The sequence below is a fragment of the Quercus robur genome, chromosome 4 (genome assembly GCF_932294415.1).
Source record: "Quercus robur chromosome 4, dhQueRobu3.1, whole genome shotgun sequence".
NCBI classification, from domain to species: Eukaryota; Viridiplantae; Streptophyta; class Magnoliopsida; order Fagales; family Fagaceae; genus Quercus; species Quercus robur.
The window spans coordinates 20,651,737-20,676,923 of record NC_065537.1 but is presented as its reverse complement, the minus strand read 5'-3'; the positions used below and the strand labels follow the sequence as shown (position 1 = coordinate 20,676,923).

Genomic DNA, 25,187 nt, shown 5'->3' with positions numbered 1-25,187 from the left:
ATGGTAAGTGAAGACTTCTAATTGATATGTTAATATGTTTTAAGTGTATAAGACATATTGAACTGGATCGCTGTGAGATTTTTTATTCTATTAACGACTGTCAAATGAATAATAAATCTCACGACTTTCATTTACATAAACTCTCAATTCTATGGGAATAATGAATCCAATCATGAAATGTGAGTTGCTTTAATATATTAGGAGTGAGATCTAAACAAACAGTCAAAATCTCAGTATGTTAGGCAACCACACGTAATGTTGAAGGAACACATATTCTTAAGATGAAATTCATAGTCTTTTTATAGAGATATAAAAATTCTCTTGAGATAAATTTAATGAATTTGGTTATTCGGAGTGTTATGCCTAACCAATTTAGTAAAGAATTACTAAAGTTTATATTTTATGAAATTAGATTTCATAAAATATATATGAATAACTTAAAGGATTAAATCGGGTACTCAAGGATCAAGATGTAGTAATCTTCAAAGTGATAATTATATATTATGACTTTGTATTACTGTGTATATTTTCATGAAGGGGTTAAATGTTTAATAAAGACTTGAGATATAATTTATTGATAAGGTCTAGAGTGCAATTATATTTATATAGTAGTATTAAATATAATTAATGGTAATTTTGGGCTTGTCAAGAGTTGATAGATAAGTCCAAAGTCCATTGGAGCTAGAGTTTTATTTGTTCCTTTTGGTCCTACTCCAAGCCATACACTAAGGCTCAATTGGGCTGGCTCAAAAGGCTAATCCAATTAGATAATTAGTTATTTATTTAATAAGAGTTATTAAATAAAGTAACTGCCAAGTGTAGAAAAAATATATACGTATGATTTAAAAAGAGACACTTTGAGAGTTTTTCTCAAGACACTTCTTGAAAAAATAAGTATAGAACTGATTGAGAGACCACACATCTTGGGCACATTGTGGAATTAGAGTGAAGGTTAAAAGTTTTCTCAAGTTCAATCTTCATTTGTTTTTGAATTTCGCTGCATCAAGGTACGCCTTCTTATTCTTTGTTTCTAAAATCAAATGTTGCATGTTATCTCACATAAATGAAGTAGATCCGTTTATATTCTGCTTCGTGTTTTTGTATGAGATACAAAACTGTATCTTTCCATGTGTTTACTCAACAGTGGCAACTTCATCGGAGGACAATCTTGACGGAGTTGCTAATTCTGGTGCTCTAGCGGCAACTTCAATTAGATTTTGTGATGGATGATTTGAGTTGTGACTTGTGGGGGTGGTGGTGATTGGGTTTATTTGAAAGAGATCGTGAAAAGAAGAAGAAAGGAAGAGAGAGATTAGATAATAGGAAATTAATTAAATATTAGGATGCAAAGCTAAAGTAACTGTGTATATTTACATGGTTATTGTAGCAAAAATGTAAATCTACAGTGTTTTAGATGGATTGATGTGATGTGTTTTTGAAAAAATGTGTAAAATTGACAACTTATCTTTCTTATATTTTTCTTTCTTATCTTTTTCTCTTTTTCCACATTCTGTAATATGCTTTCCATATTTCCTACACTTAATACAAGCAATAAATATGTCTATAGAATCTTTCAATTTTAAAAAATAGTTTTTTTTGTCTTTTAAATGATTAGGTAGGTTGTCTATCAATTTTATTATTACGTCTTCTTGTTTCCTTTTTCTTTTATTGATTTTGAGTGGGTTGGTTAATTTTAATTCTTTCTTGTTCTTAACTTGGTCATAGAATTTTATTTTATTATTATTTTTTTTTCACAATTTTTTTCAAAACTTGCTAAGATAACAACTTGTTATTGGAACACACGATGCTTCCAAATGAAACCATCACTTATGTTACTTTTGCAATTATCCCATCCACGACATCCTACGTTAAGAGCTGTGAAAAATATTGTAAAAACTAAAAAGTTTTGTTTCCTCATATTGTTGGTACCAAAACTTTTGTATACACTAGATGGCATAAAGGGATAGTTTGAAGAAGTGTGATCTAAAATTTAGCTCACACAACAAAGTGTCTTTCTTATTCATTATTCGGTACAAGCCCTTTAGATCTAAGGCTCAGCAGACACATCAAAGTGTCTTACAAGTTAAACAGTACAATACACGCCCTTTAGAAAAGCTTAGCTGACACATCAAAGTGTCTTACAAGCTAAACGGACACTAATGAAACAAATCCAAACTTAAACAGTACAAATAACGAACGCTATTACAAAACCATCCAAAACCATAATATGCTAGCACTTCTAGATTGGGGCCTAATCATTACTCTACTCCGACACAAACCTTTTCCTCATCTGAGCAACAAACTCATAAACCTTCTTCTGGTCAGGTAGAGTCTTGGCCACACTCTCCTTCTGCAGGCATCTCTTAGCCCATGCGATAATCTTGGGGCACTCCGCCTCTATGTTGATATTGCCAAAGACCTCATAGGCTTGGAACCAGCTGTAGAAAGTGATAAAAGAAAGGTCCACATACCCAAATGTTTCACCCCCAAAGTAAGGCTTGTCACCAAGCTCCACCTCCAATGGCTTTTAAGATTTCAAAGAATTCCTTCTTGCCTGCCTCTTGCTCTTCTCCTTTTGTGCTCCATACCTTCCTTGAAGCTCCATAGACCTGAATTTTCCACACATTGTATTACTAGGATGAACAATGACAGTAATGAATTTCAAATCAAGTATACTGGGCAAACTGAATATTCCTCTAGACATTAGCAAGTGGGAAAGGCCCATAAAATATGTTCTTGGTTGTATGATAGAGAGAGACTACTGGACTGACTCCTAAATTTTATTTTAATTAGTGACTTTTTATTTTAATGAAATTTTTAATTAGTGACTTACAAAAAAACCGATGGGTCTCGAACATGACTAATGCTAAGAGCGGAAAGAATAAAGTTTGAATTTGGTACCCAACAACTACATGAATTGAACATGGTCAATGAAAAGCAAATATAAACCATCAAATTTTCTTTCCTTCTTTTTCTCCCTGCTCTTATTTCTTTCAATTTTTTTCCCTTTTTCTGGAAGACATCTTAGTAATCACTTGGGCGTTTAAGTTAATTCACTGCTGCCGACACTCTGCTTTGATCTCTAGGATCTCCTAGGATTGGAAAAAAAAAAAACTTGAAATTAAGTGTGAATTCCAGGAGCAAAGGAATAATAGATTTCAATTTGAATTGAAGGCCAATATAAAAGCTCCATAACTCAAAAAAAGTACCTTAATTTCAGTAGGAAATCATATTTGAGTTTTTTTTTTTCGTGAATTCTCAAGATGATGCAGGACAGAGTACGGGGTTGCCTTTTATCCACTGTTAATTTTAATTTTTTTTTTGAAAAAAATTTCATGTAATTTTCTGAATTTTATATTTTAGGTTGTTATTTAATCTTCCTCAAATATATGAAATCCTTGGTGAACAACTTAATGGATAAAGAACAAGACCCAGTATCTTAGACTACTTATCAAATGATAAAACTCTAGGAGTTTTAAGATTAAGTCCAAATTCACAAGTTTTTTTTTAATCACAATATTTTATATAGTTTCATAGAATTAGCAAGTTCTTTGGTCAAATATTTTATACAGTCATCTTCCATGTCTAATTGAATCACTGCCTTGACATGACCTACGAATTAGTAAATTATAATAGAATCTATAAACATTCCAACATAACATTTTTTAAAAGAAATCTAGCGAATCCAACCTCAGAAACATAAACATAAAATATTTCACGCAGTATTAAGTATTAACTGAACAATAAAAAACTAAAATAAAACAAACAAAAATAAAAAGGTCAAATGTATAAGACTCAGACACCAATGAAAACCGAGAAAAAGAAAAACACAACGAAAAGAAATTGTACAAAAGGTACCTTCTTGTCAACAAAATCAGCCCAGAACCTGGCTTGAGCTCTCTGGTAAGGATCAGAGGGCAATAATGGAGACTTATCATTCCAGACCTCGTCTATGTACCGAACAATGATGAGGGACTCACACACAGGCTTCCCGTTGTGGATGAGAACTGGGATCTGCTTGTTAATGGGGTTCATCTCTAAAAGCAGAGGGCTCTTGTTCTTCAAGTCCTGTTCCTTGTACTCATACTTGATACCCTTCTCAGCCAGAGCAATCCTGACCCTCATCCCAAACATGCTAGGCCAGCAATCCAACAGAACCACCTCGCCCGCCATTGTCACAGAACTCTGGGTGTTGAAGCAAATGAGAGAAATTCAAAAATAAGTGTGAGAGAGTGCAAAGAGACTTGGAAGAGGGCATCAGTTTATAGTCAAGGGGTTGGTCAGGCGTCTTTCACTAAAATATGACTTACTGCTAGTGCTTTCTTCCTTCTTTCACGACTGAGGATAAGAATGCCGTAAAATTTACTTAATATAAATATACTTATTATACTACTTAATAGACTAGAATATCTCTGGTCATAAGGAAAATGTTTTAGTTATTATAATATTTAGTACCAAAATTAATTTTTTTTTTAAAAATACTAAGTATTTTAATTTTTTGAACTTATGCAATGATGGGTACTTGTATCGGTTTATGTAAGTTACAACCATACCCAGCTCAACCCTAGTCAGAATCCTCCAAACTATGCCTTTAGTCTAACAAAAGTAGAGAATTAATATGGGACACGTGCATGGTTAGATATAATTGCCACAGGCCTTTCAGGCACTTCAGACCTGTCTTTGTACTCTCATTTTGTCCATTAGAGACAGAAACAACAAAAATTGGAAAGAAGTAAAAAAACGAAACAAATATTAATGAGAAGAATATCTGAAATAAAAAAAAGGTTAAAATAATTTCATTAGAACCAAGGGGCTAGTGTTTTTACAAAAAAAATTTCTAGTCAACCTTTCTGTAAAAGATATTTTCTTAACATCAAGTACCTTGTAAAAATGATAATTTTAACAATTTTTTTTGTCTTTAACACCCCTCAATTTCTAGGAATTAGTCACTTCAATTGTCTTTGATGGTTTGATGGTTATACAGGTATCCAAAATACGAACGAGGTACAACACAAATTTTGGTGAACTCAATCAACCCAATTTTAATTAGGCATTATGACATTAACGTAATTATGGCTTCAAAATTTTTTTAAAAAACAATCGAGAGTGCTGACGAAAATTGTTAACCAATGTTTAATAATAATTGTTAGATTATGTTTAACGAACGATGTTAACTTATGTTTAACAAATGTCGTCAAATTATGTTTAACAAATATTGTTAAATTATGTTTAACAAATATTGTCAAATTCGTCAAATATAATTTCACTTATAGGCCTTTTGGTTTATGAGTTTTATTGATATGAGTAGTGCCCATTCAAGATAATGTATCTCTTAATTATAATCCCTTGTTTCAAGGGAAGACTTTTTGATTCCAACCATGTCGTCATTACACATGAACTTATTTTTATTTTTTATTTTATGTTTAAGAGGATATGTTTTTTTTTATTTATTTATGGCTGCACCTAATTTATTTAGGTTGCCTACGTACCCTTGGCGGGGATCAAACCATTTTGTAGTTCTTAATTTTGAGATTTTAGATTCAAAATCCTCAAATTGATTTTGCCCAATTTAAATGATGGACATTTAAGTCAAATACTTTGTATTTAATTAAGCATCGACTTAATTTTACTTTTGGGTGAGATAATTGGTTTTAATTTCAAGGATAAGTCAAAGACCATGTTTTCATGGAAATTGAATCAAGAATTCTCTTTTTGAGAAGTTAAAGTTCCAAGTAATTTTCCATTTCTTTCATAATATTTTGATTGAAGTTTCCAAATTTAATTAATGGAAAGAAAACTCCTTTGAAGCAATTATTATTTTTTTATGAACATTGGGAATTAGAAAATCTCCTTAAATCAATTTTTTATGGCCATTTTATTTTAAGAATTATTAACTCTAATCTTGTTTAAAGAATTAATAATCCCAAAGAATTAGTCACAATTAATTTGGTAGAGTTAATGCCTCTATTTATTTGATGGTGGAGTCAAGAACTCCATTAAAATGGTAGAGTTAAGGACTCCATTGATGGGGTAGAGTCAAGGACTCCAATAATGGTAGAATCAATGACTCCATTGATATGGTAAAGTCAAGGACTCTATTGATGGGGTAGAGTCGAGGACTCCAATAATGGGGTAGAGTCGAAGACTCCAATTAAAAGAAAGGACATTGCATCACAATTTGAGAGAATTTTTATTTGGTAATTTTCAAATAGGATTTAAGAGTTAGAGACTCTTGTATAAAGCTTCATGTATGGAGTTAGGAACTCCTCGTGAAACCCAGCCCTATTTGTTTTCCCAAACAAAAATTCAAATTTGAGAATGAGGCAGAAAGAGATTTAGAGAAGAAAGGGACTGATGTGAAATCTCATATACAAACTTATGCTGCGTATTTCTTCTCTGCTTGATGTTGCTCTCTCTGTCTGTGCCTCTTTTTTTTGTCTTTTCTCTATGTCTTTGCCGTGTGTGTGTGCACTTGCTCTCTTTTTTCTTCTTTCTTTTTTTCTTCCTACTTTTTTTTTTCTTGTGCGTGCCTCTCTCTCTATTTATAGAGAGATTCCAAAGAAGCTGTTCCCTTATTTTTCTCTCAACTGATCAGATCAGGGAGGAGTTGCGTCACTTTTTCTCTTCACAATTCCTAATTTTATGTTGAGCCGTGACCCACTATTCAACCTTTTGCTCTTTTTATTTGTTCCGTTGCTTTTTAGGCTGCGTTTGAATCGACTTCAAACGCATTCCGGAAATGATTTTCCGGAAAATAGGTGTGTTTGGTTGGTCCGGAAAATTCTATTTTTCGGAAATTGAAATCCGTTGACCGAAAAAAAACGCCTTTGACCACGGAAATCAATTACCGGCTCTATTTTCACTTCAAAGGATTTCCGGAAAAGAGAGAGAGAGAGAGAGAGCGCGTGCGCGCGAGGGAGAAGACTAGTAACGGCGCGATCTCCAATCCTAAGACCAGTCCGACGGCGCGATCTCGCGAAGCGTCGTTCGCGAGATCGCGCCATTGCGAGATCGCGACGTTGATCGCGATCTCGCCTTCGCGAGATCGCGCCGGATCGAGATCGCGATCGACGGCGCGATCTCGCGAAGCGTCGATCGCGATCTCGCGAACGCGAGATCGCGCCGTCGCGAGATCGCGACGTTGATCGCGATCTCGCGATGTTGATCGCGATCTCGCCTTCGCGAGATCGCGCCGGTGAGATCGCGATCCACCGGCGAGATCGCGATCCACCGGCGAGATCGCGATCCACCGGCGAGATCGCGATCGCGCGATCTGGATTTGGGTTTTCTGGGTTTGGTTTTGCCCCTGGATTTGTGTTTTCCTTTCTTCTTTTCCAAACACTAGAAAATGTTTTCCGGAAAATTTTTTGAAATGCAACCAAACACACACAAATATTTTCCTTTTCCAGAAATTAACATTTCCGGAAAATATGTATTTTCCGGAAAACGTTTTACGGCAACCAAACACAGCCTTAAACTCCCTCTTTTTGGTTTGTGACATCCCGCCTTTTCCAGTTTTCAGGCCCACTTTCATGAAATCTTGCTCCTTACCACATATTTTCCGGAAAACGTTTTACGGCAACCAAACACAGCCTTAAACTCCCTCTTTTTGGTTTGTGACATCCCGCCTTTTCCAGTTTTCAGGCCCACTTTCATGAAATCTTGCTCCTTACTTTATGGTGTTGCCACTTCCCATTTACTTTTCAGTTTTTTTTTTTTTTTTTTTTTTTTTTTTGGTTTTTTGTTTTTTTGTTTTTTTGTTTTACTTGATTAGTTTCTATCTTTTGCTTTTGTGCTAGGCAGCAGGCTATGAACGTGGCTCATATTATATATATATATATATATATATATATCTATTTTGTAGTATTGGCTAGATGCCGACCATACATGACCACACTTTTTTTAACCTATGCTATTATTTAATCCTAGCTACCGTGTAGGTGCAACACTTTTTTTATAAAGTAATTTTTTAGTTTCAACAGAGAGAAAGAATAAAATTTGGAACGTGAGCATGTACGTATGAATTCTGTTCGTTTCTTTCATCCAAATATCCAATCACAATCCTCAACCAAAAATAAGGCTACATTAATGGTAACTTATTTAAGTGACTAGTTCTATGACCACGAATTGTTTCACAATTTTTTTGTCATAATTTAAATGTTGCAGACTGTGAGTGGTTAACCATCATTTACTCATAGTCATACTATTTTTTCTTCATCAATCACAGTCTGACACATCACAGTTATAGCAAGAAGTTGTGAAATTAAAATTTTGTGTTCATAGACTTTTTCTATTTAAGCTCCATTGTCTTCTCTTTTGGATCTTTGGGAGTCTCTTCAATTGTCTCAATCCTTTGTTAACAAACTCTTGCACATTTTGTTCTTTAGAGTTGGTTTGTCTCTACTTCTCTTTTCCATATTGCATTATGTAGGGGTGGAATTTTGTTTCATTCTTGATTTCTGCGTCTTTGAATGCAAATGATTTTTAGTTTTGATTTCTGGCTCAAATGGTTATTGATTTGTAAGAATAATTGTATTTGGTGAGTGATTAGGATCTTATTGTCAAAGCAGACGAATTTATGGTGTCGACCATAGTTTTTTATTCTGAGTTTTAATGCCAGGAATCATGTGGGTGAAACAAATTAAAGGACATGAAATAGTTGAAGTTTCAAAGAGGATAGACATGATTCTAAAGAGAAAATTCATCTTCTATCAATTTTAACATCAAGATTCTAAACCGCAAGTATGGGTGAACAATCCAAAGTCCAAAGTCCATATTTGTAACATCAGCCAAATATGTCATGAAAAGTTGTAATAGACCTGGAAATTTCACATTAACTATTACTTAAAATTACATGTTTGGTCCATTTTATTGGTTTTACTTTTAACTATTTTTGTTTATACTATTATAGTTGATTAATCTTTATTTAGTTATCCTCTCATTTGGCAAACTTCCTGTTATAGCAAGCACACAAATTTGAAAGTTTCTCAAAAAAAAAAAAAAAAAAAAAAGCACACAAATTTGAAATTAATACTTAAATTTAAGACCCTTGATAGGATAAAAAATTCTATTGGTTTAAGTAATTATGCACTAGAAGTTTCCACCACATTAATTAAAAAAAAAATTACCTACAAAAGTGTAAGTGGCAAGATAAACGACACCATTATTTCAATCATTTAACCAAAGAAAAGAAAGTTGTTCTAAAATTTTCCTTTTTGAGGGGTCATCTATAGTTGCACAATACAGTTAAAATAGTAGGAGTCTGTTCAAACATATCCCCCTAAATCTTGATCTTTGATACTTAATGTAATATTAATTATTGGCAAATATTGATGCCCATGTTATGCACTTCTACATTTTTTTTTTTTTGGTTGAAATAAAAGCATATCTTTGGGGTAAAATCCAAGCATTCACGTTTTAGGCTTTCAGGGATGGATATATATATATACACACCAAGAGTTTTTAAGCTCGATTGGTATTTCTTAATGTATCTGACAGAGACATTTTGGGTTCACATCTCTTCCTCCCCATTGTTTTAACTAACAGGTTTTTTTTTTTTTTTTTTTTTTTTTTTTTTTTTAAGTCAAGGCTTGTGGATCATTAATTTGAGACTTTAATATATTAATACTAACTTCTAAGCACATGCTACCTGAGCGCATTCTCATAAACTTTTCTATTTTTTTCCTCCTAAAACTTAACACTTTTTATTCATCCTAATTCGAAATTGTTGCATTTTCTTATCACAAAATTAAATTGAAGTATGATGAGATTTAGCACAAAAAAATTATTTTAGACTCAAACAAACACATAAATAAGTCTACCATTCTTGTAGCATCCTATACAAAAGAATATTGATGCACAAAAGATGGACATGATTGATATCCGAATTCCAAAACCCTAGTAGTTTTGATTTTTGCCTTTCTTAAACATTGCAACATGGAAATTACACAGCCATCCAAAGCCACACTAATATATAGCATGTTACAAACCCATGAGTAGAACTCACCCTTAAAAATCGGCCTGCAAGGGGAGGGTGCCTAAGAGTTTAGAAACACATGGTCAAACTTACATTTAATCCATGTGGGTTACTAGGATCATAACATATAACCATGCTTCGTAGCCGACGTCCATGATGGCTCACTCTAGCAATATTGACCCGATGGTAGCCCTTTCTTTTTTGGTGGCTTCACTCACCTATCAGTTATTTTAATCTAGCCTCTAGGTCACCCTCTCTGGGATCCGACCACAAGGTCGCAACTCCTTTGATTCCATACTCAATGAGCTACATTCGATTACTCGACATGGTGGTTGGCTCTGATATCAAATGTTACAAACCCATGAATAGAACTCACCTTTGAAAACTGGCTTGCAAGAGGAGAGTGTTGTATATATATATATATACATAGATAGGTTGTAATAATAATGATGTTTGAGTTTGGAGAATATTGTTTCATTAAGTTGTTAAAGTGAAAATTCAAGTTTTGGAATTTTCTAAGTGAAAATTCGAAATTCGGCATTTTCGATTTGTCGAAACTTTGGCTCGATCGATCAAAATAGTAAGAAAATAATCATAGAGTTTCTAAATGGTTCAATCGCTATTTGATTCCTGCTTGATCGGTCGAAAAGAGACGATCGATTGAAAGGACCTCTTGATCGATCGAAACTCGGAAAACTGAATTTTTTGCAGAATTTTTTGGTGACTGTTCAAAAAGGTTGAAGAGGTTTCAAGCCTTGTGAATGGTTTTATGAAAAATTTTAACTCTTCATATGTAGCTTTTGAGGGGTTATAACCTTATGGGTATAAATAGAGGTTGATGTTCACTTGAAGTAGTAAGTTACAAAGAAACACAAGAAATCCTGTGGGTATTCTCCAAAATTGCTATTTGTAGAACCCAATAAACTTGGTTGTATCCTGAGGACAAGTTTGTAGAAACCCTTTAGCAACTTGCGTATGGGGACAAATATTATCTAAGAATAACATTCAATTGTGCCTCCAAGTCAATTACTAATTTCTATTCACTTGATATGTTCATTTGTTCTTTCATAATTACTCCTTAATTTGGTAAAATCTCCAACAATCTTAGACAATATTTGCTACAAGACAAGGAGTAAATGATGGTACAACTTTAAACATGTTGAATCATGGTTTGGTGAAATTGGATCACTTTAATGGAAGCAATTTTACACGGTAGAAAGAGCAATTGGCTTGATTTGAAGAGTTCTTCAAATGATGAATCAATCATAATGAAGATTCAATGGAACAAGGCTTAAAGAAACAAGTTTCTTTGTTGGCAAGACAAGGTGATGATTCTTTCACATTGTGAATGCAATAAAAGCCATGTTCATAGTTTGAACATTGAAATTGGATCGCTTTAATGGAAGCAATTTACACAGTAGAAAGAGCAATTGGCTTGGATTTGAAGAGTTCTTCAAATGATGAATTGATCATAATGAAGATTCAATGGAACAAGGCTTAAAGAAACAAGTTTCTTTGTTGGCAAGACAAGGTGATGATTCTTTGACATTGTGAATGCAATAAAAGCCATGTTCATAGTTTGAGCATTGAAGGTACAGATTTCTTGTTCATAGGCAATTTGAATTTCAAATTGATTGATGAGTTTTTTTGTTAGAATATTTGCATGCGTTGTGAATTTATTTGAATTGAGAAATAAGAATGAACTTTTGACATGTTTAAATGTTATAAAGTGAAGTAGAAAATCTAAAGGATGGGAATTTAAACTCTTAAAGTGATAGAGTATGTGAACATTTTCCTAAGTGATTTTCTAAACTATGTGAAAACATTAAATAACTTGTCAGAATATCTCACTTTAGATCAATTCAGAGAACATCATTGAATTGAAGAAGAATGTCGAGTTAGAGGTGTAACTAACACCGATTCTAAAGTGAATGTGAACAATGTTAAAATTGGAAGTTCTACTAAGACCATTAAACACTTGAATGTGAATAAGAGTATGAATGGTTTTAAAAGAACAATTCCAAGAATCCCAACGATGACAAGTAGAGTATGTCATGTTTCCTTTGTGGAAAGAAAGACCATTACTTTTGAGAATGTAAATTCTTAAAGAATAAGAAGGATGAAAATGAAAATGTCAATGAAGCAATTTTCATCAAGGACATTATTGCTATGGTGAGTGATGTATATAATAAAGATCACTATATTTCATATGGTTGTAATTACAAATCCTTTCGATTGGTGTTTTGATTCATGTGCAATGTTGCATGTGTGCAACTACAAGGCACAATTCAAGACTTATGAGGAGTCTTCCATAGAACTATAGGTGCTTGTGGGCATCCACAGTTCATGGAAAGTGTATTGTTGAAGTGAAATTGAATTTTGGTAAGAAGTTCTCTTTACCAATGCTATGTTTTCAAATACCTGATATTAAGAGAAGCCAATTTGTTGCCCACGAGACACTCGCGAAAACGATAGCCTGGTATGACTCTTCAGCTTCCAACATATGCTTCTCACATGGCTCTTTTGTGGGTTAGCTTCTCACGAAATCCATTGATTCTTCATTTTAGCTTGAGTCTTCACTAACTTAATACTAAACCCAATACAATAAAATCCCACAAAATACAAGGAACAAAATTAAAGCAATTACAACACTTTTTGTCATGGAATAAAGCCAACATAAAACATAGTTGTAAATCACAACTTTACAAACTTAAACCTTGGGTGGGGAAATTAAGTATGCATGCTTAAATCTCAAGATGAGGAAGTATTGACCTTATGGATTCAACACCACTTGGTAAGGTTCTCAATGGAGACAATGTGAACAATATGACAAGTTCAAAAGAGGAAGATTCATCAAGTTCAGAAAAGAGAGTTCATCAAAGCTAGGTAGAAAGGAAATCCATCAAGAAGGGATAAGATTTTGAGAAAGCATCAAACTGTGAGAAAAAAGAGAAGGCTATCAAGTTAGAAAAGACTTCAACCGAAAAAAAAAAAAAAAAAAAGTGAATTCAAGAATTTTCATCAAGTTGTGAGAGAATACTGATTCATCAAAAGACACGAGATATGAAATTCCATGAAAGATCATTCAAGTTGAGAGGGATGAGAAAATATAAAGATTCATCAAGAGAAGAAATTTAATCAAATTGAGGAAGATGAGGAAAATAAAAAATAAGACACATTTCATCAAAAAAGTGTGTACAGTCAAGTCAAGAAAAATGAAAGTGCATTAGAAAGGATAAGAGGATATCATGGACAATCATCCAGGAAAGATAGAAGGGTGTCAAATTGAAAAAATGCAATTGAGTGAAAGCCAATAAAGTTCCAAAAAAAAAAAAAAAAACATTTCAAAAAAGAAAAAGAAAAAAGGAGAAGCTCGCTAGGTTGAAAACTTGAAAGGGCAGTCTAGGCAAAAATTAGAGCCAAAAAAAAAAAAAGGAAAAAAAGAAAAAAAAGGAAAAGCTCGCTAGGCTGAAAACCTGAAAAGGTGGTCTAGGCAAAAAAAAAGAAAAAAGAGAGTGAGAGAGCTTGCTAGGCTAAAAACTTGAAAGGGTGGTCTAGGCAAAAATTAAGGTAAAAGAAAAAAATTTCAAAAAAAATAAATCTTTCAAAAATTGAAAAAAAAAACAAAAACAAATATGAGAGTGAGTAATTTGACCACGAGATAGGATGCTAAGAAGACCAAAAAAAGGAAGTCATCAAGCTAAAAAGATCAAGACCAAATGAAAGGCATCAATGAAGACCAATGAGAAGATGAAGAACATGACAAGGATTTTAGTACAAGAGTCAATGATAAAAGGCGTGGAAAAATCTTCCAATGCTTGAATTTAAATTATTGCATACTTGGGGAAACATCATAAGTGTTTTTAAGCCTTTTATATCCTTCCTTTCAATAACCTAAACCCGGCCTACATTACAACCTTTGAATAAAGCCCTCCTTGAAATCCTGTTGATTTAAAGCACACATTTAGCTTTGATGATATTTTCTCTTGGATTAAGAAGAAAAATTGCTCAAGATTATCAAGCCCTACTGGCAAATATCCTTAAAAGAAAATTTTCACAAATTCTCAAGTAACCAAAATTTTTTTCTAAGCCCCAAACACTCACTTTGTTTGCTCCCAACAGAAAATGACTCTCAAGTGAACAAATTTCCAAATTCTCAAAAATTTTCAAATCTTCAAACTTAGGATTTTTCCCTTTCTTGCTTATTACCAATATGTGTGATTCCCAAGCATTTCATTCCTTTGATTGTCTTTTAAGACTTAATCTAAAAATATTTTAGAATGAAGAAGCAAATTTGATTACATGTTTTTAATGATTTCGAATCCTTTTTAACCAATGAGATCGAGTTAACAATTGAGCATTATGATTGGTCAAAGAGGTTGTTCAAAGGATCACCTTTGGTTCATTTGGAAAAGATAAAATTTCAAAAAAATATCATTCTAATTAAATTGCTTTCTTTTCACAAAAAAAAAAAGAGAGAGAAAAAAAGACTCATTTTAGAAAATTCATTTTTCAAAACTTCATTTTTTTCAAAATTTTTTTTTTCGAACTATGTCTGGACCTAATCCTCTATGAGAGAGGTATGTAGGTAGCTTGTTCAAAGGCCTGGTCCCAATTACCAAAAGAGAAGTCTTCATTTCAAAATTTTCCAAAATATATATATATATATATATATATATCATTTTTCAAAAAACTTTTATTCAAACTACGTTTAGACTTGATCCTCTATGAGAGAGATACGTAGGCAGCCTTTTCAAAGGGCTCGATCAAAATCACTCAAAAAACTTTTTTTTTTCAAAGACTCAAAATCAAAACATTTCCTTGTGTAAATCTAGGCTAGGAGCATCTATTTTGCGTTAAGCATATCATCAATTTTCTATGCAAGCATGTCTAAACTAGGGGCATTGGCCTAAAACATTTTTATAATAACTGATTACTAACAAGCTCATGGAAAGAATCTTTTGCAGGAGGTGGACATGGGTCTTTCATCTACTCAACAATCACTATCAATCTTCATTTTAGATGTGCCAATAGGCACTCCAACAGAGCCCATTGGCCCATCATCCCAACAATCCTTATTTTGCCCAGTTTTGTGATTTTGATCTTATTTTACTCAAATTGAGATCCCTACACAATAACATTTTTCAAAATTCACATTGATTTCTGAACTAGGGGCATTTGGCCATGCCTTATCCATTTTTTTTTTTTTTTTTAAAAAACATCATCTTTTCCTCAAATATCAAGGTTTTCAAAAAGTCATGCATCTATCTGCAAACTAGGGGCATTCGACCATGCCTCATTCATTTAAAAAAAAAAAAAAACAGGGGACCACCATCATCATCTTTTCGTTTAAAAAAAAAAAAAACCCAAGATTTCAAAAAAATCATGCATTCATTTCTAAACTAGGGACATTTGGTTCTACCTCATCTAAGTAAGTGCAAATTCCAACAAAGCCAAGCAAGATAGTACTACAAGATCTCATTAGGTGAATTCTAAACTTGTCTTAGTTAAAGTTTATGCATGATCCGAGGTGATGCCAAGGACCAAGAGTTAAACATGGAAAATAATACAAGATTGTTTAAGGAACACTTCCTTTTGTTTTGCAGGAAAAACAAAAACACATATCATGCATCATTAGGACTCCGAATCCGCCTGTGTGAGGATCTCCTTGATCCACCTCTAGAGGAGCCACCTTTAGTATTTCCTTCTTGACTTGCAAAGAAGTGAGGATCGTACTGACGATTTTCAAGTTTGAGGCTCCTGATCATTTCCTCTATAGTTCTTTTGGCAGCATTAGCAATTTCCATTCGATGTGCCTGAAAAGTTAGCAAAATCAGGTGTTAATTTCACCATCAAGCACGGTTCAAGCAAAAGATGCTCAGAAAGTAACGTGGCATACCCAATTCAAATCATTGAGCACATATTGGGAAGACTGATTGCGAACCAATGACTGCAAGCCTCCAATGACTTTAGAGACTTTTGCTCGCAGCTAAAGGTGAAGAACCACTACTTGTCACCCGCCCACCCTCAGGCCAATGGACAAGTTGAGGTCACGAACTGATCCTTGCCTAAAATTATCAAGACTCGGTGTTGGTGCAAACACAATAATAATGGAAATAACACACAAAGAGAAACTAAATAATACTTTTGAAAATTATTGATGTAAAGAAAGGAAATACACAACACTATTTGGACTGAGGCGCGACACTCGCTCTCTTTAAGGAGATTCAAGTCCTTGGTTGGCTAAATTTTGTAATCGATGCAGACCTTCTCTAACTTGTCTCCCCTAGGATACAACAACCCAACAAGTTTCGTATGGCTAGAACAACCTTTGCACAAAGTGTTCAAGCCCAAAGCTCCACCAGAAAGAACACCCTTCCTTGCCAAGAACCTCACTATTTTTTGTGTGTGTATTGTATATTGCAGTAACTTGGATTGGGTCTGAATGAGTCTATTTATAGGCTCAATGGGCCTCACGAAATTACTACCCAATTTATTCTAATTAATTAGGTCCATTATTCTGATGTAGTGGGTGTTACAAGATTAATTGTTCGATATTAATCTGATGGGCTGGAGTTACTCAATTAATGGTGAGATAAGGAGTTTTTGAAGAATGAATTGGCCCAAACAGATAGTCCATTAAGTGGGTTAATGGCTCTTCATTGTCCATAATAAAAATGAAGTATTAATTTAGGCCATTTACTCACCAACGGATATGATAATTATTCTGAATGGGCTGTCAAGTAGGAGGATCCAAGGGGCTGATTCATTTCCATTTTTGATACCTTTACTCTTCACCTCCTCCTTGCGCACGTATCTAGCCCAATATCTGAGACAATTCATGTTAGCCCATTAATCACCACAGTTAAAAAGAATAAAATAGTCTCTCTCCTTTTCAATATGGGATTAAACATTTTCACAACTCCTCATCTTCCATATTTACTCTCACATTTTACATTTAAGTTGTAACATTTATTCATTTTAATTATTTAATATTAAAATGCCCCAACAATCCCCCACTCATTTTAATATTAAATTTTAGTTAAAGAGAGATTACCAGGCAAAGATGGGTCACTATGTATCATGAAGGTGTGCTCTGCATTGAACCTTCACTTAGTAAAACAGCGATCTCAACTCCAGAGTCGTAGTGGTCTCCGACTTGAACTAGGACTGCTTTAGGGAAATTAAGCGTCATTGCTTACACATAACAACCCAGGTGTTGACATGAGCTTTTATAGCTAGCACTTTACGGCCATGTGCTGATCCCAGTTTCATGAGTGTATTTGAGATTAAGTCCAAATCTCATAGGGAGCGGCCCCACTCTCACACTCACATAGGTGAAATTTTGTCAAGGGTGCTCCTATAATTCTGACACCCCACTCATACGAGCTACAAATTTCATTAAGAGTATTTTACTCAACCTCTCCACATTACAGGATAAATGCACTTACATCATAGGGATGAACAATTAAAAAATTATTTACAGAATAAATAATTAAAAAATAAATAAATAATGCATTTCTTACAACCATCGTATGATTAGTTTTTCCCATTGAACCCAATTCTCAGGATCTCTGGTCCTTGGGTTGGGTATCCTCATACATGGCTTATGATTCTATGGACTTTAGTCCCATCCCCCTTGATGTATTCCAGACTCTATCTTTTGCCAAGGCCTTGGTAAATGGATCTGCAAGATTATCATTAGATTTAATATAATCCACAGTTATGATGCCACTACTCAAATAAGATCGCATGGTATTGTGCTTTCTTCTTATATGTCTGGATTTACCGTTGTAGTAACAGTTTCTAATTCCACCAATTGCGGCAGTGCTATCACAATGAATTAATATAGGTGGAATTGGCTTTTCCCAAAGTGGAATTTCATATAACAAATCTCTAAGCCCATTTGCCTCTTCACTAGCTGAAGCTAATGCTATTAATTCAGCTTCCATTGTTAAATTAGCAATTATTATTTGCTTTTTAGATTTCCAACAAATAGCACCACTACCTAAGGTAAAAATATAACTAATGGTAGAGAGAGAATCACCTGACAAAGTATTCCAATCGGTATCACTAAAAGCTTCAATCACAGCAGGGTACTTTTTATAAAATAAGCCATAGTTTTTGGTACCAATTAAATATCTCATGACTCGCTCAATAGCTAGCCAATGATCTTTACTAGGCTTGCTAGTAAATCTACTACGCACTCCTACTGCATATGCAATGTCAAGTCTAGTACAATCAGTAGCATAATGCAAACTACCAATGATACTAGCATAATCCTTTTGATTAAAAATCTCATCATCATTATTCACAGGAAATAAATGAACACTAGAATCAAAAGGAGTAGCTACACTTTTATGATCATGAAAATTATATTTTCTCAATATTTTCTCAACATAATGTGATTGATCAAGAAATATTCCATCACATGTTTTTGTAATTTTCATGCCCAAAATAAAATTAGCCTCACCAAGATCTTTCATATCAAAATGGCTTTTAAGCATATTTTTTGTTTCATTTATAACATGCATATTTGAGCCAAAAATCAATATATCATCCACATAGAGGCTAATAATAACATATAAATTATTCCATGATTTAGAATAAATACATTTATCACATTCATTTGATTTATGACCATTCTCAATCATGTAGGAATCAAACTTTTCATGCCACTACTTAGGTGCTTGTTTTAAGCCATATAGGGATTTAGTTAGCTTACATACCTTGCTTTCTTGTCCAAGCTCTACAAAGCCTTCGGGTTGGTCCATATAAATCTCTTCCTTTAGGCCCCCATTTAGAAAAGCAGTTTTTACATCCATTTGATGAATTTTCAAATCAAAAATTGCAGCAATAGCAATTAACAATCTAATAGATGTAATTCTTGTTACGGGAGAAAATGTATCAAAGAAATCAAGATCAGCTTTTTGTTTAAAGCCTTTTGCAACAAGTCTAGCTTTAAAATTATCTATTGATCCATCCGGTTTCAACTTTTTTCTAAGGACCCATTTACAACCTATGGTCTTACAACCCGGTGGAAGATCTACTAATTTCCAAGTTCTATTAGAAATTAGAGATTCCATCTCATCATTTACAACCTCTTTCCAAAATATAGCATCAGGTGATGTTAAAGCCTCTTTTAAATTTTGGGAATTTTCCTCAATGTTAAAAACATAATAATCAGGACCAAAATCCTTTTCAACTCTAGCTCTTTTACTCCTCCTAGGTTCCATTTCAAAATTTTCTTGATTTTGTAAATGTGAAGTAAAAGAACTAGGTTCTGACAAAATATTTTCTTCACCCCCACTATTTTTCAATTTAAAAGGAAAATTTTCTTCATGAAAAATTGCATCACCAGATTCAAAAATTATTTTGTTTTTAAGATCAAAAAATCTATAGGCTGCATTATTAATCGCATAACCAAGAAAAGCACAGGCAGTAGCTCTTATACCTAATTTAGGCATTTTAGAGTCAGTAAGCCTTACATAAGCAAGACAACCCCATACTCTCAAATATCCCAAATTTGGCTTATGTCCTTTCCACATCTCAAAAGGTGTAGTGTGTGACTTTTTATGTGGCACCCTATTCAAAACATGAAATGCAGTTAAAATAGCTTCACCCCAAAAATGTAAAAGTGCACCAGATTCAATTAACATGGCATTTGTTAACAAAATTAAAGTTCTATTTTTTCTTTTAGCCACACCATTAGAAGCAGGTGAATATGGTGCAGTAGTTTCATGGATAATTCCCAAAGACTGAACAAATGAGTTGAATGCACTTGATTCATACTCACGGCCTCTATCACTTCTTATTCTTTTTATTTTTCTACGGAATTGATTTTCAACTTCTTTTAAAAAATCTTGAAATTTTTCAAAAGCATTACTTTTATTTTTCAACAAATAAATAGTTGTATATTTTGAGAAATCATCAATAAAAGTGATAATATATCTATTTCCTCCACGAACTGATCCTTGCTTAAAATCATCAAGACTCGGTGTTGGTGCAAACACAATAATAATGGAAATAACACACAAAGAGAAACTGAATAATACTTTTGAAAATTATTGATGTAAAGAAAGGAAATACACAATACTATTTGGATTGAGGCACTGATACCTCCACTCTTCACCTCCCCCTTGCGCACGTATCTAGCCCAATATCTGAGACAATTCATGTTAGCCCATTAATCACCACAATTAAAAAGAATAAAATAGTCTTTCTTCTTTTCAATGTGGGATTAAACATTTTCACAACTCCTCATCTTCCATATTTACTCCCACATTTTACATTTAAGTTGTAACATTTATTCATTTTAATTTTTTAATATTAAAATGCCCCAACATTCGACTCGAGGGGGCGAAGGGTATATGGCTAGATGAACTACCAAGTGTTTTATGGGCATGCAGGACGACAGCAAGAACGCCTACAGGATAGACACCATTTCGACTAGCATACGGAAGCGAGGTGGTCATCCCTACTGACGTAGGACTTACAAGCTATAGAGTAGGGAACCATAACGAGAGCAAGAATGACGAAGCTATGTGCCTACAGCTTGATCTGGTGGACAAAGTCAGAGCAATGACTAAGCAAAGGTTAGCACGATACTAGAACCTCATGGCCAAGCAGTACAACTCCAAAGTCAGACACAGGGACTTCCAGTTTGGAGATCTTGTCTTGAGAAAGGTAACAGGCACCACAAAGGATGCCTCCCAGGGAAAGCTAGGACCTAATTGGGAAGGGCCGTACAGGATTGCATCATGGCATAGAAAGGGAACATACCACTTAAAGACATTGGATAGGCAAAAGTTGCATCACCTATGGAACACGGAGCACCTGAAGAAGTACTACCAGTAGACAGTGACGCAAAAAAAAAAACACTCCTCATTTCCAGTTTACTTCCTTTTAGTTAATTTTTATTATTTATAGCATTTTTAAGCCCGAACGACAACTTCTTCTTCTTATTATTATTTTTAAGAACAATTTCTATGCATATTTTATCACATAATAAGAGGAGTTATTCAGAAATACCATGTGTACGCTATCTACATTTTCTACATTTAAAGTCCATAAGAGGCCGGGTTCATCCAAGAGGGTGATTCGAAAATTACTAAGTCCATAAGGCCAGGTGGACGGATTCAACCACGCGTTGAATTGAAGTAACAAGTCCATAAGAGGACGAGTTCATCCAAAAGGATGATTCGAAAATAATTAAGTCCATAAGGTGGACAGATTCAACCACGCATTGAATTGAAGTAACAAGCCCATAAGAGGATGGGTTCATCCAAAAGGATGATTCGAAAATTATTAAGTCCATAAGGTGGACGGATTCAACCATGCGTTGAATTAAAGTAACAAATCCATAAGAGGACGGGTTCATCCAAATTGGTGATTTGAAAATTATGAGGTCCATAAAGTGGACAGATTTAAACATGCGTTGAATTAAAGTAAACAGTCCTTAAGAGGATGGGTTCATCCAAAAGGATGATTCGAAAATTATTAAGTCCATAAGGTGGACGGGTTCAACTACTCGTTAAGTTAAAACCACAAGTCCATTAAAGGACAGGTTCATCCTTGAAGGTGATTTAAAATTAGCTGTCCATAAGATGGACGGATCCGCTCCCTGGATTGATTTGAAATCACACATCCACACATGAACGGATAGAGTCATGGTTCAGAAATTGGTAACGGAAAGCACTATGCGAATAAACAGACATAAGCGACGGATAAATAGAGATAATAAATAGAAGCCCACAAAAAGGCAAATGTCTTACATTAAGAGCCAACGGAAGAAATACAATTCTTGAAAGTGAACAAAAGTAAATAATTTACAAGTTAAAAGAAAAACTACAACTAAGCAGCAGGGGTCCCTTCATTCCTCTCCTCCACAACTTGATCCCTCTCAAGATGATGGGTGGCGACCTTAACGGATTTTTCTTGCTCAACCTGATCAGCATCTCCGTCACTCTGAGGGTCGGGATTGGTGTCATCAGGAAAGAGCTTGTCAGTTCCTTCGGAGAGAGAGAGAGAGAGAGATTACCTTCAAGTTTTCTCAAGGCAAAGTCTGAATGAGGAAGGGAGACTGGAAGTATGATGAGAAAAGATACAATGAAATTCATATTTTGTACCATGAGGAAGGAAAACATTCATGTCTGATCAAGGGGTATGGATTATAGTACTGATGTCGGAATTTAGACACACACAAAAAAAAAAAGAAAAAAAGAAAAAAAGAAAAAGAGTGAGAGTCTTAATAGAGAGGAACAGAGAAGGGTCCAAGTGACATCGGTTTCAAGACAACAAAAGGACAGTGTCTTAGTGAGGGAAGAGTTACACAAGCCTGGTCTATATTTGACACGAAAACACAGTTTTAGTTGTGGTAATAATTATTGCCATTGATTGTATGCTTTATCTCAGCTGCTTCACTATCAATCAAATTAAACATGTGATGGAGAGGAGGGTGAAGCATCATTTTGTTAACAGTATTTAAGGGAATTTTGAGAAGTCAAGTACATCAGCATATACATATATGAGCATTATCCCTCATAAAATCTTTTTTTTTTTTTTTTCCCTTAATAGTCTTATGCGGCAATTGGCCAATAGCACCTTTAAGAGAAAAGCTAATGCCAGTCAAAATGAATGTAATTTAGAGTAGACAGACTCGACAATATATTTTGTCCTTTAATTATTCCTTTAATTATTGATTCAAATGCAACATTAGTACCTCAAAAATTATTGTTTTACCTTTGGCGGTACTCAAAGTTGGTAGAAATCAAGTTGGACAAACACTTTGATAAGGATTTGAAACCTAGACGTTTTATTTGAAATATTTGGAGGCATCAGTTAAATTATAAGACTCTTGAGATCAAGTTAGACAAAAAATTTCACACTTGTTAGATATGAAATCACAAAATTTCATGAAAGTACTAAAAAATATTAACTTTGATCTGGTTTATTTAAACACTAGACCATCTGGTCAAAGTAAATATGAGTTTATCTTGCAAAGGGTGAAATTCCATATATTTTGATTATTCATGCATCAAAATTAGCTTTAAATCAAGCAAGATATCTTAAAAACAAGTGGTTAATTTAGCCAATATTTCATCATTTTAAACTAGTGTTAGATAAGTTCGACCCTAGTTTGACCATGGTCAAATTAGGGTCAAACGTTGTTGGATTTGGGCAAATGAGAAGACGTTGGGAAGAGTATTGCACAAGCTTTGATTTGAGGGATCGGTTATGAAATTTCACAATAGATGCTTGAACTCACAAAGAAGTGGAGAGTGGGATTTTTTTCTTGAAAATGGTTTAAGGTACCACTTCCATGTGCTTGTAACTAATCAAATAGGATTCCAAAAGAAACAAAATAGATGGTCAAAAAAATTGACATTGCAAGCTTTCCATAGACACCTAATTTTAGCAAAACCGGGATTGGGAAGGTCACGATCCAAATGGCTGAAAGTGGGAAGATTGCCTGCTTCTGAAAGCCATTAGCACATGTAAAGACAACAGCTATCTGATATGATTTTGCAAAACCCAATCCAATTTGATTTGGTACTTATCATTTATAGAGTTATACAACTATACAAATTCAAATACAAAGGAAGTTCAAAATATAAATAACTCTACCCTATCCTATCTTATCATATCTCAATCTAATACTCTGTTACAATTCAAATCAAGAACTGAATTATCTCACTACAGCTGCTACACGGTTCTGGTTTCAATTTGAATTTACACAGCCACATATTAACAGCTACACGGTACTATCATATGGGCTGTCAACCTTATCCTCAACACTCCCCCACAAGCTCAATTGTGCTGGAAGGACGTTGAGATTGTTCTGAAGCAGAGCAGACCGAGATGAAGAAAGAGGCTTTGTAAAGACATCAGCTAACTGATCTTTGCTAGACAGAAAATGAACCACAAGAGAACCATCAACAACCATATCTCGAACAAAATGGAAATCAATCTCAACATGCTTGGTACGAGCATGGAAAACTGGATTTGATGACAAATAAGTTGCACCAATGTTGTCACACCATAACACTGGAAAACAAGTGACAGGTAACAGGGGCGCCAAGCTCAAAAAGAAGAGCACACAACCACTTAGTTTCTGCAGCAGCATTAGCAAGCGCTTTATATTCCGCCTCTGTACTAGACTGAGCAACGGTCATTTGTTTTCTATAGCCCCAAGAAATTAGATTGTCACTAAGAAATACACAAAAGCGCCCCCAGTTGAATGTTGATCATCGCGGCCTTCAGCCCAATCTGCGTCAGAGAAAACTTGAAGAGAGTGAGTTTTTGACCGCTTCAACTATAAACCAAAGTGAATGGTTTGCTTGAGGTAACGCAGAAGTTGCTTAACAGCGTGCCAATGAATGGTAGTTGGACGATGCATAAACTTAGAAAGTTTGTTGACAGTAAAATTAATGTCAAGGCGAGTGAGAGACAAATATTGCAAGGCTCCAATAGTGCTTCTGTACAAGGTAGCATTAGGGAGAGGATCCCCTTTAAAGGCAAAGAGATTAGTGGAGGAGGCCATTGGAGAACTAAGGGGCTTTGCTTCTAGCATCCTTATTTTGCTCAAAAGGTCTAGAATGTAGCGTTTCTGAGATATCAACAATCTAGTAGAATTAGGCAAGACTTCAACACCAAGAAAGAAATTCAAATTGCCCAAATCTTTTATGGCAAAATCAAGTTGCAAGTGATGAAGCATATCATCAATGACCGAAGGTTGAGATGCAGTAACAATTAAATCATCCACATATATTAGAAAATAAATAGTGACAGCGGCACTATGATAAATAAACAGAGATGAATCAGACCGTGAACCACAAAAACCCAATGCATGTAATTGAGAAATGGGGCGAGAAAACCATGCCCGAGGAGATTGCTTTAACCTATAGAGTGCCTTTTTCAATTTGCAGACATGATCAGGGAATTGAGGATGAGAAAACCTCGGAGGTTGAGACATGTAAACATCCTTATACAAATGGCCATGTAAAAAAGCATTTTGAACATCAAATTGACGTAAAACCCATCCTTTAGACACAGCAAGTGACAAGACGGTGTGTACCATAGTGGGTATGATCACAGGGCTAAAAGTCTCACCATAATCAACACCAAGAACTTGATGGAAGCCCTTAGCAACGAGACGGACTTTGTATCTTTCAATTGAGCCATCGGCATGCCTCTTAATCCAGAACACCCA

At 34.4% G+C, this 25,187-nt stretch overlaps 2 protein-coding genes and 1 pseudogene across 2 annotated transcripts in view; 1 reads left to right on the top strand and 2 right to left on the bottom strand.

Annotated features, from left to right (window-relative positions):
- LOC126720827 (F-box/LRR-repeat protein 25-like) overlaps positions 1–25,187 on the bottom strand; it is a 73,169-nt gene that overhangs the window by 28,158 nt on the left and 19,824 nt on the right. The gene's annotated exons all lie outside the window — the stretch shown is intronic.
- The window catches only part of LOC126720833 (uncharacterized), a 69,658-nt gene that overhangs the window by 31,011 nt on the left and 13,460 nt on the right, over positions 1–25,187 (top strand). The window lies entirely within an intron of this gene.
- Positions 1,965–4,335, bottom strand: LOC126720832 (glutathione S-transferase U19-like; annotated as a pseudogene).